The sequence below is a fragment of the Centroberyx affinis genome, unplaced genomic scaffold (genome assembly GCF_046629955.1).
Source record: "Centroberyx affinis isolate AG114_WGS23_722 - 3 ecotype Tasmania unplaced genomic scaffold, CSIRO-AGI_Caff_v1 ptg002180l_1, whole genome shotgun sequence".
In the NCBI taxonomy this organism is placed as follows: domain Eukaryota; kingdom Metazoa; phylum Chordata; class Actinopteri; order Beryciformes; family Berycidae; genus Centroberyx; species Centroberyx affinis.
In genome coordinates, this window is record NW_027280488.1 from 365,707 (window position 1) to 380,735 (window position 15,029).

General features: G+C 41.3%; 1 non-coding gene across 1 annotated transcript; it reads right to left on the reverse strand.

Annotated features, from left to right (window-relative positions):
- Positions 1-13,707: 13,707 nt before the first annotated feature.
- trnat-agu (transfer RNA threonine (anticodon AGU)) lies at positions 13,708-13,781 on the reverse strand. Its single transcript has one exon. It is a non-coding gene; the product is annotated as a tRNA-Thr (tRNA).
- Between the last annotated feature and the right edge of the window lie 1,248 nt (positions 13,782-15,029).

The following is a 15,029-nucleotide window of genomic DNA, read 5'->3' on the forward strand; positions in this document are numbered from 1 at the left end:
AAGGTCTATTTGCAATTCCACGTGATTCCTGATTGCGTTTTCTGTCACTGTTACAAACTTCATATGGTTGCAACACTGTCCCAGTTTTGCCTTGCTTTGTGCATCATGTTATGATTTAGTATTGCAATACAGTCCTTTGTCGGGAATTACATTTTCAAGAATTGTGGCAACATAGGCGGATTTGACAGTTTTGACATTTTATATCTTCAACAGTTTGGGTTATGACAGGGATTTGGAATATTCCCCACATTGCCAGCTGTCAAAAGGCAAAACTGGAAATATAGACGGTTTCTGTAGGACCATGACATAATCCCCGCTCAACAGGAGCCTTGGCTGACTTGGAGGGGAACTGTTTGGCACAGTCAGCCAGCCAGGCTCTGGTCTAGTGATGAGGCCACAGTGTTGCTGACAGGGTGTGGTGGTCTTTGGGGAACTGGTCTCTGTGAGCGGTCTTTGCTCTGTCACAGTAGCTGGACACATACAGGCCTACATATCTGGGAATGTGACACAATTTCACAGAAAAAATGTCCGTATGATAACCAATAAAAACTTCACATTTCTCATTAAAAATTCCATACTTTTTCAGGGCTTGTTGGTAACGGTTGGGCTGTATTGCTCTATAGGTGAAGATTATTTCTTCCAAAAACAAAGAGTATATCACATGATATGAAACGACACGTCTGCAACTACTAATGTATAAAATGACTGAAGAACACATTTCTTTTCCTGTAATATTCCACTGTTTTTATGCAATTCTCAAAATTTTAAATCCTGGACATTATCAAATTACATTTTCCTTATGTTTGCAGACTTTCCAGACCTGTACGCCCTATAAACCAGGGTTTATATGAGGTTTTCATGCTGGGCTTTTTCAGCCCAGCATGAAAATCCCATCCTGAATGGGAACACATTCCTATTAACAGCAAGAACCTTGCAGAGTAGTAAATGCAGCCCTGAACCTCATCACTCTTACTTTCAAACTGCTCTCACCTCATCATTCTCACACTTCAAATTACTTTTAAATGAAACAGCTAAACAGTTGCAGTCCAGTCAACTTCAAGGGATGATTTAGTGTTGTTGTTTAATAGCTTATGGAGCTACACTGTTTGGACTTTCTCTCTCATCTCTTTCTCTCTTTTGAACTTTCTCTCTCATCTATTATGGCTCAAATACTGTATTATACCTCCATCCAGGATCAAATCCAGGCTGGACATAATCTGCAACTATTAGTGGGGAGCTGAATGATTCAGATGGTGTTTACAGCTAGTTGAAAATGACCTTTACTTATTTTCTTGCAACTTTTCCTTGATATTCAGACAAAATGTCATTAGGAAGTCATTAGGATTTTGACAAATTTGAATACAGTACTAATGGAGGATATATCAAGTTTAATGAGGGTGTGTGAAAACACAACTATGAACTGAAGGAACTCATTAGCACCTAGAACAAATCTGTCACAGATGCAGATAAACTGTATTTGAGAGTGCCATCTGTTGGTGATATGAAATCTGAGAGTGACTGAAAGAAAGACTGAAAAAAGAAGAAAGGAATGAATCTGTAGGATAAGTAAATAAGCATGTATCTTTAGTGTCTGTATCCCCGGCACAGCGAGGAACTGAATCCAATGAAATTCATCATGTTTGGGTGACAGGGTGACTGGGTTCATTTTTGCATGTACCCGCCTTTTCCAAGACAGCCACTGACAATAAGGATCTGTTGCTAGGGAGAGAGCAACATAGCAACATAGCTGTGATATGCTTTGTATGATGCTTGGCCTTTGCGTGTATATTTATGGTTTATGGTTACAGGAGCATACAACCACAAGGACACATTGCAGTGTTTCTAACCAATATAAGCTACAGTAGTTCCCAACACTAAACCAATATGTCCTGAAAACATGTGAACTAAAGTGTTCAAATTAGGAGAAGATTAACAGATACGGATATATTCAGTAGACAGAAAAGAGAGAGTGAGTGAGGAGAAAAAAAGGGGTGTATCACTGTGTTCTAGACTCAAATTGGCAGTGTATAGTGCAAAATGCAAAAGTCCACAATTCACATTAAATGTTCCCACACTCAAAAGGATGGAAAAACATGTAGACTTCTATCATTAGTGTCACTTATTTGTGCATGGTCTGCAACGTTTGGCATCCTCCTGAGTGTGGAAACCCTTTCAACATGAATCCTGCAGAGCCAGATAAGGACCACTAATGGGTTTTAGGTTTCCCTGGCTTCTAACTCTCCTGTCAAAACTAAAACGTCCTAATGAAGGCCCTTGCAATCACAGTGTTGATGTATTAAGATTAATTAAATATATCTTGGGGGGGATTTTGTAAACAGAAATCCAATTCCATTCTCCTCAATTCTGATTTTCCTCCATCCTGCACCTGTATTAAGTATGATGTGGATCTATAACTTCACGCTGTCTGACAGTATTTTAATTCAGTCTGACATTACAGATGTTTTCTTGTAATCACGGTTAAAGAGAGGGCGGTCTTCCAAAGGAATTTAACAGTGGCTGGGTCCTTGCAGAGTCTCAGCTGTTCAGCAATATGAAGTCACGCTGTACCAATGTGCCCGGCCTGTTGTTAATCAGGCAGCCAATGAAACGTTTTCAGTGGGAGCACAATTTGGATGTGGCTAGTGATTCTGTGATTGAGGGGGATTGGATCCAGGTAACTGTCATCGCTGGAAGGACTCACCATCGCAAAATTCTCACCAAAGTAACCTTCCCACAGTATCGTGCAGTCGTTCTTTTCAGCTCATACTGTAAGAACTGCAGTTAGAGTCTTGTCTTTGATCTCATATGGTTTAAAGTATTTGTAGTGTTGAAGGGTTGGGATGACTGGCCTTAAGTGTAGACACCTCCTGTGAACTGGAAAGACAATGATAGTATGAAAGGCATTAAAACATGCTGCAGAACATGAAGGGGCATTTTCCTTTTTTCTTTTTTCTTTACCATGGGTTTATTTATGGGTTTGCAATTTGCTAATAATTTCCCAGAAACTAACGGTTCATTTCTCCAGTGTCCTGGAATGAACCATAACTCTATGTACTAAAAATAGAGGTTCTATGGTAGAGTTGGTAAGTACTTGGTAATTTCTTTTGGCGTCTCCAAGATAGAACCATGAAATTATGTAGCAGTTATATAGAAAATGGAAGTGGTCAGTTTGCTTTTTGTCTTGGAAAAGACGCAACCATAAGTCTGTTAAACCAACCTATAATATACCAACTGTGTAATATCAGCTTGTTTCAAACAACCACGCCTAAATGAACTGCAATATGTCACATTAGTGAGAATGCTGCAGAGGACATTTCATACACTATCTGCTGAAAGTGTAACTCTAGATGCTTGCTCTTAACTCTCATATGTTGCACATTTCACTAGATTCAACATTATTTGCATAGGCCTTAACCAGAGTTACAGTCTCAAAGGGCTTCACAGTATATTATGACCCCACCCCAACCTTAGACCCTCACTGAGGATAAGCAAACCTCCCACGAAAACCTCACGACACGGGAACTTTGTACTTACATGTACACTGCATGATGAATACGTGCACAACCCACTAATCTAGACCACATCAATGCGACCGAACAATCCTGCATATGTAAACACGTCCCGTCTATCTTCATATTTGCTACTGAGCTTTTTCATTTAAGGGATGATGACTGTTGAAATGATGATGAGGCACCCGCTCCCGTGATGAATCGATGTCCCTCTTGTGCTTGGGAGGCTTTGTCAGAAGGACCGACCGCAAACCCCATTACAACAAAGGACATTTTCGAGCAAACACTGATGTGGCGTTGGATCGTTTTTCCACTGTGCGCATTCTATCTGATGAGGCTGATTAGTCATCCTATAGTGTAAACTGTGGCTGGGTTATTGGACTGTGAAAGCACTTTTATTGAACCATTACCAGCGCCGTGGAAAGCATGAATCATTGCGTGTGCGTACATGTGTGTGTATGCACGTGTGTTCTTTCAGCTGTTAAGGGTGTAATGGTACATGCTAAACGCAGCAGTAGAAGGCATTAAGCAAACAGCTCCCTGAACACTGCTGGTAAACACCCTTAGGGCCTGTTTCTAGAAGACTCCGCAAACTCGCAGGTTAAGCGCCAGAATAAAAGACGGACCAACGCTGCATGTCTTAATAGGGTGTTGTACCACCGCGAGCTGCCAGAACACCTTCAGAACGCGCCTTGGAGTACTTTCCGAAGTGTCTGAGACGCCCTTGGAGAGATGCAACGCCATCCCTCCGCAAGGAATGACATCATTTGATGTTTTATTGATGAAGGTGGAAAACACAGTCTCACATGGCCCACCAGACTCTCCCGTAACTGTTCAGCTGGGTTGAGATCCCAGATGCCATGTGTTTCTGGTTGTGGTTTCATGCTCATCAAACCATTTGGCGACCATTTGTGCCTCGTCTGGATTGGGGTCAGGAGACCCCTTCCCATCAGGAGTCAGATCACCACCGGAGGTGAACGGTCAGTATTTACTAGTGTTCCCCTTGCCTTTTGAAGAGCTGAGTGTATGCGTGTTTACAGGACTGATTTTTGTATATTGTACCTGACAGATGGACTGTTGTATTTATTGTGAACATGTGTAAGACATGATGTCAGAAGGGAATTTCCTCTGTTAAATGAGAGAAGTCACTCGAGGCTGCAAGGTTTAGGGGAGGAATAAAGCGAGGTGGCATGGTACTTGTTTACCACTTGTTAGATGTTAATGAGGAAGTGATGCCCACCTGACCATCAAGACTCTTAAAGCTGCTCGTTCGCCAATTCTAGTAGTACTTGAGTTCGGTCTCAACACTTTTGGACACTCTTGGTCTCAGCTACTATTGGACGATGACGATGACCCGCCGATGTTTGGTCTATTTTCTCCCCAGCAATACAAACAATTGAAGGGATTTCACCAGTAGAAAGTAAGTAATGGTCCTCAAGCTTCTATGCATTGATTAGTTGGATGTTGAAGGGTTTAGTACAGAGATTTGCAGATAGATCTACATCTCTGTTCACCCATTAGAAACTCCTTCATTGGCATTTTTGCATTTGGAGAGAAATATACATAGTTTGTTTTATTGGTCTTGGTCTTAAATAGGTCTTTCTTTGTCTCGACCACCTTTGGACCTAGTCTTGGAATTGACTTGGACTCAACTAAGGTGGTCTGAACTACAGCATTGCATTCTGTTTGTTTTCTGTTTTCTGTCATTCCTCCTCTTCATCTTGCAGTATCCCACTCATTCCATCCCCTGACTAGGTCTCACTCATCTTTTCATCACCTCCGCCTTTCTTCCGCCCTTTCTTCTTCTTTCCTCTCTTCATTTCTCATCTTGCCCTCTCATTCCGCTTCCTCCTGTGAATTCTACATTACGACTTCCTCATCCACTTTTTCTCCTCTTTCTCTTCCTCTTCTTTTCTCTTGCTGTCTCGTAGCCCTCACCGTCTCTCTGTCCCTCCCTGCTGCCTGAATGATCACCCTGCTCTGCCAGGACCTTGCACACCACTTGATCCACCTCTGTAATTGTGGCCATCGGTCAGTCCTCTGCTGCAGGTCGCAAGCAGGAGTTCCTCTGCTGTACTCCTCCTCCTCCTCCTCCTCAAAGCCTTGGGGTTCAAAAACTCAAAGACATTCGAATGACCTTTAGGCATTTTGTTGATGCCATTATCCATTTCAAGTGAAGAATAAGCAGAATAAGCCAAGATTCGTGAATTGCCTTGATTGCAGAAGCCTTTTACAAAGGTCAACAATACAATTGTGAAAATGAAGTCAAGCTAAGAGGAAAACTTGGAAGATAGATAGACAGATAGGTGGTGTTAGACTGAAAAATAAAATAGATGTTTTTATTGGCCTGTCAGTATGTTAGGAATGCCAATACAAGGATTGTTGGCTGACACCACTGAATACCGACCACAATGCAAAGAATTACTCACTTGGAATTGAATAAATAAAAACTGAATTCCTCGCCTGGCAAACTTTCCCACCCGATTAATTCATAAATGGCATATGTGATTTGTTAGATTTCTGCATCAATACTCAGTGGAGACAGCCAAGTCGGCTGGTTTTGACATTCGCCACACTTAAAAAGCCAACACAAACACACAATTGCTGTTTAAACAAGATACACAATCACTGAGATAGACAGCTTACCTTGCCATTGTTATGCTGGTAATGTAGAGTACAGTATGAGTAGGTAACAAAAGCGTAACCCATTCTGCATTTTGACAGCCATGCCTCAGTATATGTGATGAAATGTTCCTTGCTACAGCTGGGTGATAGACCAGGAGCTCTGTGTTTTATTTGCAGGGCGAGTTGGTGTCTCAGCCACAAAACTTTTTTGTCATGTCGTTGGACCAGCGCTTGCTCTTTCATCAGGAACTTGCTTGGCCAGCTATTCTGGCAATAGAGATGTCAAGGTTTTGGCTGCAGACATGGCAGATGTTAGATGTCTTCTTCCCTCCTTCCTCTAATAGGAGCAAAAATAAAACCTTGGAATTAAAGAGAACCCAACCCATATTGATGCACTAATGACATACTATACACATGGGGTTGTGCAACTATTTACATAAAAACCCTCTAAGCTCATAAGTTTCTAGTGGTCGTATCTTCAGTGTCCTTTTTCACTGAAGCTTTATTAATAGATGATATTGTCTCTGATGTGTGGAAGGAGCCCAGTCAAAGTGTAGTGTGTTGAGATTAACCATGTTGTGCTCCAACCTTTCCACTACACATTATCTTGATAGATACTCCAGATGTCCTTTGTAGAAGGCTCATTTCACAGGTCACAAACGCTGATGGTGCCTGAAGGAAAAAAAGTCAATCACATTTGCACTGATTTCTATTTTAAAATGGCATAAAAGGCTTTTGTCAATCACCTGTGGAATCTTCAGCTTTTTCAGTTATTTTCTGTGGCACATGCTGGCGTACAAAACACATGGTGCATAAAAGTTAAATTACACACATAAACGTTCAAATTCAGGATCTTTAATTGTCTATCTACTATATTTAAAGCAGTTTAAATTTACACAAAATCATATATTTTATGTTTGCAAACGATTGTATTGCACTTAATAAGGGAAAATCACTGCAGTACCCCACAGATCCTGTCATTCTGCAGGACTCCACTTCAACAAACATTACCACAGAAAGTAAATACTAAAGTCCACAGACCGGTCCAACATTTGGCATTTAACGGCCGTCTTAAACCGACTTGCAATAAGTCATTCTGCCAAACGGGGGAAGCCAAATATGACCTCAGCACTTTACAGGCCTGTGTTCCTGCAGCAGGAACGCTATGATGCTAGATCAAACTATTAACACTTCATCGCAAAGTATGCCGTTCACATCAACAAAATAAATGAAGACAGAGTAACGGCTCTAATATGAAACATACACTGGGTTGAAACCTGGACAAACAGGAAATAGTAATACACTGAAGTGGGTAAATACGGGTGAGGAACAATTATTGAAATCATCTTTTGAAATAAGTTGATTAAATGGCACAAACCAATTTCAGTGATAAAACAGGGTGGCAAGTAGTTAGTTTTTAATGACACTTATGAAACAACTATTTAAAACAGCCACAGACCAATCAGAATAAACCTCTGCATGACTGATTTCTTGCCACCACATTTATAAGCTGTCAAAAAAACGAATTTAAGACTTGAAAAGCTTTATTTGACTGTAGTCAAAACGTTGTACGACCTTGAGTTGAGTTAATGGAATTTATGGCACTTTTACGCCTTTTTCAGAACCTGCGGACACGCTGCAAAAGGTGATTAAGAGAGAAAGTATCGCTTTGAAGATGCCTCTACCTTCCAATGCTACCCCATGCTCCAATTTGAGATCTCCAGGAAAGTGTGTAGGGGTTTCACATGCACACACACACACACACACCGCAGAACCCAGATGTCACATTGAGTCCATCTGCGCCACCCCACGTAGCTTTGATTATCTCTTTTCACGGTAATTGCTGTTCTCCAGCGCGGTTAGGTGGTCCTCGGAGTGGGAGTCGCCTCTACACACAGCTCGAGTGCTTCCACATGTTGCGTCTTTCGCCAACGGTTTAGCACGTCGGCTTTAATGAGAGCCCCGAGGCAGGGCCATCATGTTCCGGGTACTTTCTACCGTGCCACATCAAATGGCGAGACCCGAGGCTGTCATTAAAATCGATCTAATCCCGTTCGGTAGAGATTACAATACGCCCTCAGATCAGGCCTGTGATTTCTGCGTTTCCAGAGTGAAGCCTCCTAAGTAGAAGCTCGCCCCGCTGACTGTGCCATTATCCGCAGTGACAGTGCAATTACCGCCGACCCCGGACTCCGCGCGCTTCCAACCGTTCGGAGGATTCTCGCTGCAGTGGAACGGCTCCGGCATTTCCATCTATAAAAGATCCGCCATCCAGTCGGAGGGTAAAACAGCCCCGAATATTCACCCACAACGAAGCCACTTGAACAGCTCCCAAAGTATACAGCTTTACCCATGTGGTGCTCAGACCCGAGCAATCCCTCCGCTCTCCAATTTGGCTGGAGCGAAAAGAAAGGCATTTGCAATATACTAGAGACTGGAAACATCACATAGGAGTTCTCATAGATGTCTGAATCTGCAGTAGATGCAAAACACATAGCAACAATCTCTATTTTGAGTCGTAAAATCTTATTTTTCTTCAAATGTGACAAAGCTGCTCTTGGGGGTGACATATGGTGGACGTCAGGTGCCTGTGTGTATGAGTGTGTGTGTGTGTGTGTGTGTGTGTCAGAAACCCTGTGGAAGACGGCACAGCTCACACAGGAATCCGACTGCACCTTGGCCACCAGGAGGCACTGATCACCCAACAACCACATCATGGATATCAGTTATATACCATCTGGGAGGATCAGAGGATGGAGAGGAGTGAGGAGAATGAGGTAGGAGCAGTGTGTGTATATGGGGTGGGGGGTGGGGGGGACACAGTTGAGGAAAATAGGCAAAGCAGGCATCAGACACACACACACACATGATCACCCATCCACAAAGACTCTGGTACGTGCGGATTAGATAGAACTACACTCAGGTTTGTGTTAACATTGCAGGTGATATTGGCTCGATACGAGTGACGTGAAAAGGGCGTCACAGACACTACAGCTTCCTCTTTAATCTGTCTGCCAGTATTACTGTTACTATAACTGTGCATGCCAGACGATTGAGCCAATTCAAAAGCAAAGCCCGCTGCTGGTTAACTACCAGGAGCAGCCAAACCTGGGTAACTGCTCGGTCCAAGAACAGAGACTACATCTGGCCTCAGACCACCTGGTCGTGCCCGGAGGCGTCTGGCAGATCAGTCCGCTCTCTACCCGCTCCTCCATCTGCCCTCTCCCACAGATAAAAAGCTCACCGGTCTCACTCTTCCCGTTTCAGAGGCCAGGAACTGCAGAGAATCCTGGCAAGGGCCAAGATCAAGAACAGCAACAAAAGAGAGACTGATGAAATAAATCAATTGTCGAAAAAGTTCAAGCTCACATAGTATGTGCTACTTTAAAGTAATAGTGCTTGACATTTTCATATAAATAAATTTCTGCTAATCACAATAGTGAGTCAGCCTATATCCAGTTCATGAATTACATTACATTTTCAGTTTGTTTGGAATAAAAAGAAGGAGGAAAAGAGCGCCAACTACAGAAACTCAAACTTCATCAACAGAAAAGAGAGGCCGTCCCTGCAGTGGCACATTCCTTCTTTTGATTATTTGCTTTGTTAAATGAGTGGAACAATAATGTGATGACAGATTTTTATGCGCTCGGTGTCCTATAAAACATCATGTCCAATTTTGCTACTTTGGATTGATCGCTGTAGTTGAAAGCTGATAGTCAATTACTGTACATGTAACCACTGCTTCACAACCAGGAGTGTCAATTTACTAAGTCTCTGAATCTAATATAATTTTCCGGCAAAAAGACCAGACCCACTTATATCAACTAAATGTCTGAGGACAAACAGAACAGTAACTGATGACTGACAAGATATTATTATTATTATTTGTTCAATGTGATAAAATATCAGTCGTAGGTCACCAAACTGTCAGCTTGCAGGGAACATTAGTCCTCAATGGCCCTGGATATGGCTTCCAAATAGATTTCTGGTCATTTTTGCTTGATCTTCGCTCTCCATTATAATGATAAAATCTACAAGATCACATTTGGACTCACTTAGATAACCAACTGACGCCCTTTTCATGCCACTCATGCAGAGCCAAGTTAACGTTAATGTTGAAAAGTTAACGATGTGGAGTTTCAGGATCTGACATCAGCGCATATCTATACCCAAATGTTACGCTAAACCTGATCTTTACAGCAGGAAACATGTGCTCACAACCTGTTGCCCCATTTATCATGACCCAAAGCCTACCAGGATAAATGCAACTGGAAGGTTGAAAGACACACATGCGGACCACCTGACTAGCTGAGCACCAAAAGAAAAGAATATTTCAGAAAGGATGAATTGTTGAGACAAAATCGGAAGCTGGTTCACTGCTTACAGGACCTTCAGATTCTGGATGTATGATAAATGATATGTGACAGATCTATATTTCACTGACAGTGTCAGTGTCATGCCAGAGCTACACATCAGATTACAAAATCACATTTTGACAACATGTATTTAATTTGATAGATTGAATGTAAGAGTCCTTCATGGTTACTAAACTTGATCTATCACAAACCGTTTTCCCACAGCAAGACAAAGTGGGACTTGCCAAACTCAATAAAAAAATGGTTAAAAGAAAATCGCTTTATTTGTAAACTGAACGTGAGGCCAAGCTGACAAATCATCTCTTATGACAAGAAGCTGAATTAAATCAAATCAAATATTTTTTGCGTGAAAGTGAGTGAAATCAAACATGAATGGGCCTTGGCCACTTCTGTCTGTCCCTGTAATGGGAACCAGAGCCTGTTTACATAAAATATCCGCCAATTGCAGGGGAGGTCTGAGGTCAGTTTACCTCATCAATCGCTGTAAAGTTCATCTGGCCATGCAATCAGGCCGGTCAGACGCAGTGATGTAGTGGTAAATAAAAAACTGGGTAAACTATGATCTCTGGTTGGTGATAAGGCAACCAGACACCAATGTAAACAAAATACAATTATATTTCCAGAAAACCATCCATTTAGTGAAGAGAGGGTCGCACTCAGAAACATATCATTCACTTGATTTAATTGTTCATCTGTCACAGAACGTTTTCGGCCATCCAGCCTTCATCAGTGTGTACAAATGAAGGAATACGTTCCTTCTTTATAGGGGACAGGTAGATTGCCAGGTAAACCTCATTTCTAATCATGGTGTTGTAATCACATAGAAACGCATCACATAGAATGTAATCACATAGAATTTCAATGTCAGTCAATACTGTGCATTGTAATTTCAAACAGTTTCATCTGAAGTACATCCACCATCCAGTTAGACATACTGAAATAACACTATTTAAAATTAGCATTATTCATAAAGTATATTCCAAAACACCTATTGCTATCACTGTGGGCCTCAGGTTTCTCACCGTTCATAAATCAGTTCAAACCAATAGTTGCACATCTGTTATCAAAGCCACACTTACTAATTTGGTATAATGCAACTTTGAACAATTTTCTTAATTCCTTACAAAGTGACTTCAACTTTTTGAACTTTTTTTTTGAATGGCAGGAACAGATAACACTCTGGAAGATATAGTGTCACTTGACTTATGTTTATAGAAAAGGGATCAAATTACATTCTTCATTCATGCCAGCAGGATAAAGGGTTTTTAGCTGATGCATCCAAAAACACTCCCGTTGTCTCCTGAGTCATTTTTCATGATTACCACCTCTTCGGTTGAGCCACACTTTTTCAATTCCAATACATTTTAGATCCTCAACTTTGTGCCCACGTTCACAGATATGGCGTGCCACGGGTGATGTCATATCTGCCCGTCTGATACTACTTCTGTGCTCATTGACCCTAATTTTCAACTTTCGATGTTTGACCTATGTAGTATTTGTTACAATTACTCTGTGACAGATGAACAATTAAATCAAGTGAATGATATATTTCTGAGTGCGACCCTCTCTTCACAAAATACTTGCTGCAAGAACAAACATGAGATCTCATTTCAACTTGCAGCTGATGTTTCCACTTAGGATATGGCAAGATAAATCAAGCTTACTGCACACTCTCAAAAAGGATGAGTCAAGTCAAGGTGTTGTAGCACTGCTGAGTGCAGTAAACCCAGTCAAAGCAGAGGATGACGTCTAGTGAAGATGTGTGGAGTTGAATGAGCTATAACCACAGAACTTGAATGGATAGAATGGTCCTTCCACTGTTTGCCATGGTAATTTGTCGATTATGGAATTTTAAGGGTTAATTTCTATGTATGTATGTACAATAAGGCCATAAAGTGTGTCACACTTTCTTGAGAACTGTGCAGATGCAGCACAAGTGCTTAGCAAATTGTCAAAGCTCAACTGAAAGCTAACGGTAGCGATGAGGTTAACGTAGCATTAAGACTGTACTTCTCTCTCTAGCTCTTCTAGTCAGCATTAGCATGTTAGCAACCCATGGCAGCAAGGAGACAGAGAAAGTCCTTTGGTCCTTGATGCAAAACTTCTCCTCTCAGCGACTTGCCTTAAGTCAGTTTATATGGAAGCTAGCCCAACTACACATGAAAATGGATGCCGCTTCAATCATCCAGGAACGTAGTTTGGAATGGGAATACGTTCTATCCATTCAAGTTCTGTGAATATAAGCCAATAGTCCTTTGTAGAGTTACACCATGTTGTCAGTAATGCTAACACATGTAGGCCTACTGAACAGGCAATGAACACCATTTATTATGCTCTACCGTCAGTACATGACTCTATCTAGCTGGGCATTTAGTGATAGTTTGTCAAACAATGCTAACGTTAGTGCTAAGCTATGTTGTGTAACTTTGCTACCTAGGCCTACATGCACTAGTGAATGTAACGTATAGTTAGTATATAGTATAAGAGGATTTACCTGGAAAGTGAGTTAGCTGATATACTAACCAGATTACTTGTTTTGACAGTAATTGAGTAAAGGAAGGGGGAAATGAACTGGATTATACAAAAGCCTGTAACCCTAACCCTAACCCTAACCACAAAAGAGGAAAATGTATTTAATCAGATAGACAATTGATAACAATGACATTTTTTGACAAACATTTTAGGTCCTAATAAGTACAATTTATGCTAATAAAATGTAGCCAAAATAACTAAAGCTTTAAATAACAAATGTTTTAGAGAAATATAGACACCATTCACCATAGCGCCAGAAAGGCTCAGCCACCACTAGGCACACGTAAACTTGTTTTCAAAGGAAGTCGACTCACCTCAGCAGCTGTTATGATTGAAACAGTAGGAAAGCTGAGAGGGCCACGGAGCCATGGAGACCGAGGAGAAAAGCTTCTGCGGGATTCAATTCCCAGGCCAGCAGGGGTAAAAGTGCTTCCTGAGGTGGGGGGTCTTAACCACCGCACCATCACAGGGCATTACAGCTCATCCATTCCAACAAAATAGTGTGTCACATTTTTTAAAATACTGTTCATATATAACGTGGCCAGGTCAGGCTGGCTGCCACAGAGGATGGAGTTGGAAGTGTCGGCAGGCTGGAGAAGACCGGAAACCAAGGTTCATTGCAGCATGGCGTTAATGGAGCCGACTTTGTTCCATCCTCCTTGAAAAGGCACCGCTGGGATTTGAACCCAGGATCTCCTGTTTACTAGACAGGCGCTTTAACCAACTAAGCCACAGCGCCATTATATCTGTCTTCTTTTAGTGCACTCTGCTCTGCTTCAACAACTACTGTCAACATAGCTATTGCAGCAAATCTGCAATAAAAAAAAATGCTGTTTTTGAACATTTAGCTTAGCTGTTCTTTGTTTTCTTCCTGCTTTCCTCCATTGTTGTTGCTGTGTCTTCCTGCCCTGTGGCTGCTAGCCTCACCTTGATAGCCACAACCAGCTCACAGTTGGCCACGCCCCCACATCTAATGGTATACACCCCAAAAACATCCCCAACATCTTTGAAAAGACAATTTCAAGCAATCACAGGGATTTAGGCATGAATAGAGTCACAGACACAGTGAGTGATAATGTAATATATTGTACTATTTATTGTTTTTTAAAAATGTGAAAACAGTTGCATACTGCAGCTTTAAGTTTCTCCTGTGCGGCGGGCCCTGGTCCCACAGCGGTGCTTGGAGCCGGGTCTGTGCTATTTGTAACAGAAGTGTGTCACTTTGCAAATGAAAACATAAATTGGAGACACTTGTCACCGCTGTAACCATCCTCAGCACTCCTCAGCACTCTATTAGCGACTTGCCAAAAACAATCTGTCACTTTGCTTTCCAGTGCAGTCACAACAACAAGAATTACATTACATCTCAATGTGTCGAAAACTGTTTGCAGGTTTTTTTTCTAAAAAGGCAAGCACAGATATAGACCCTGATGTGTTTGTACTCGGAACAAAGCAGGAAGTGGTACATGAGTTCAAATATTTAGGAATTATTATCGATTCACAGCTCTGCTTTAAACAACAAGTGAAAAGAACTGTAAATAGAATAAAATGTAATTAGTCTAACTTTAGATACATTAGAAATAACTTAACTATTATATTATTATTATTATTATATTATATTTTAATGCAGTGATTATCCCACATATGACATACTGTATAACAAGTTGGGCCTCTTGAAACTGTTTACAAACAAGCTCTAAAAATTCTAGACAAAAAGCCCAATGCGTACCATCATTGTAACATCTTGAAGAAATATGATTTGTTGAGCTGGGAAAACATAATAAAATATGCAGATTCTACTTTGGTGTATAAAATCCTCCATGGGCTAGCCCCTCCTCCTCTAAAGAAGTTTATAAAGAGAAAGTCAAACAGGACAACTAGAGCGATTTGAATTAATTTGAGTGGTTATGATGATTTTATTCTTTTTTACTGTGACATCAACCTGCCAAGGGACAACAGATGAAAATCAGCCTGGTGGCTAAATCTG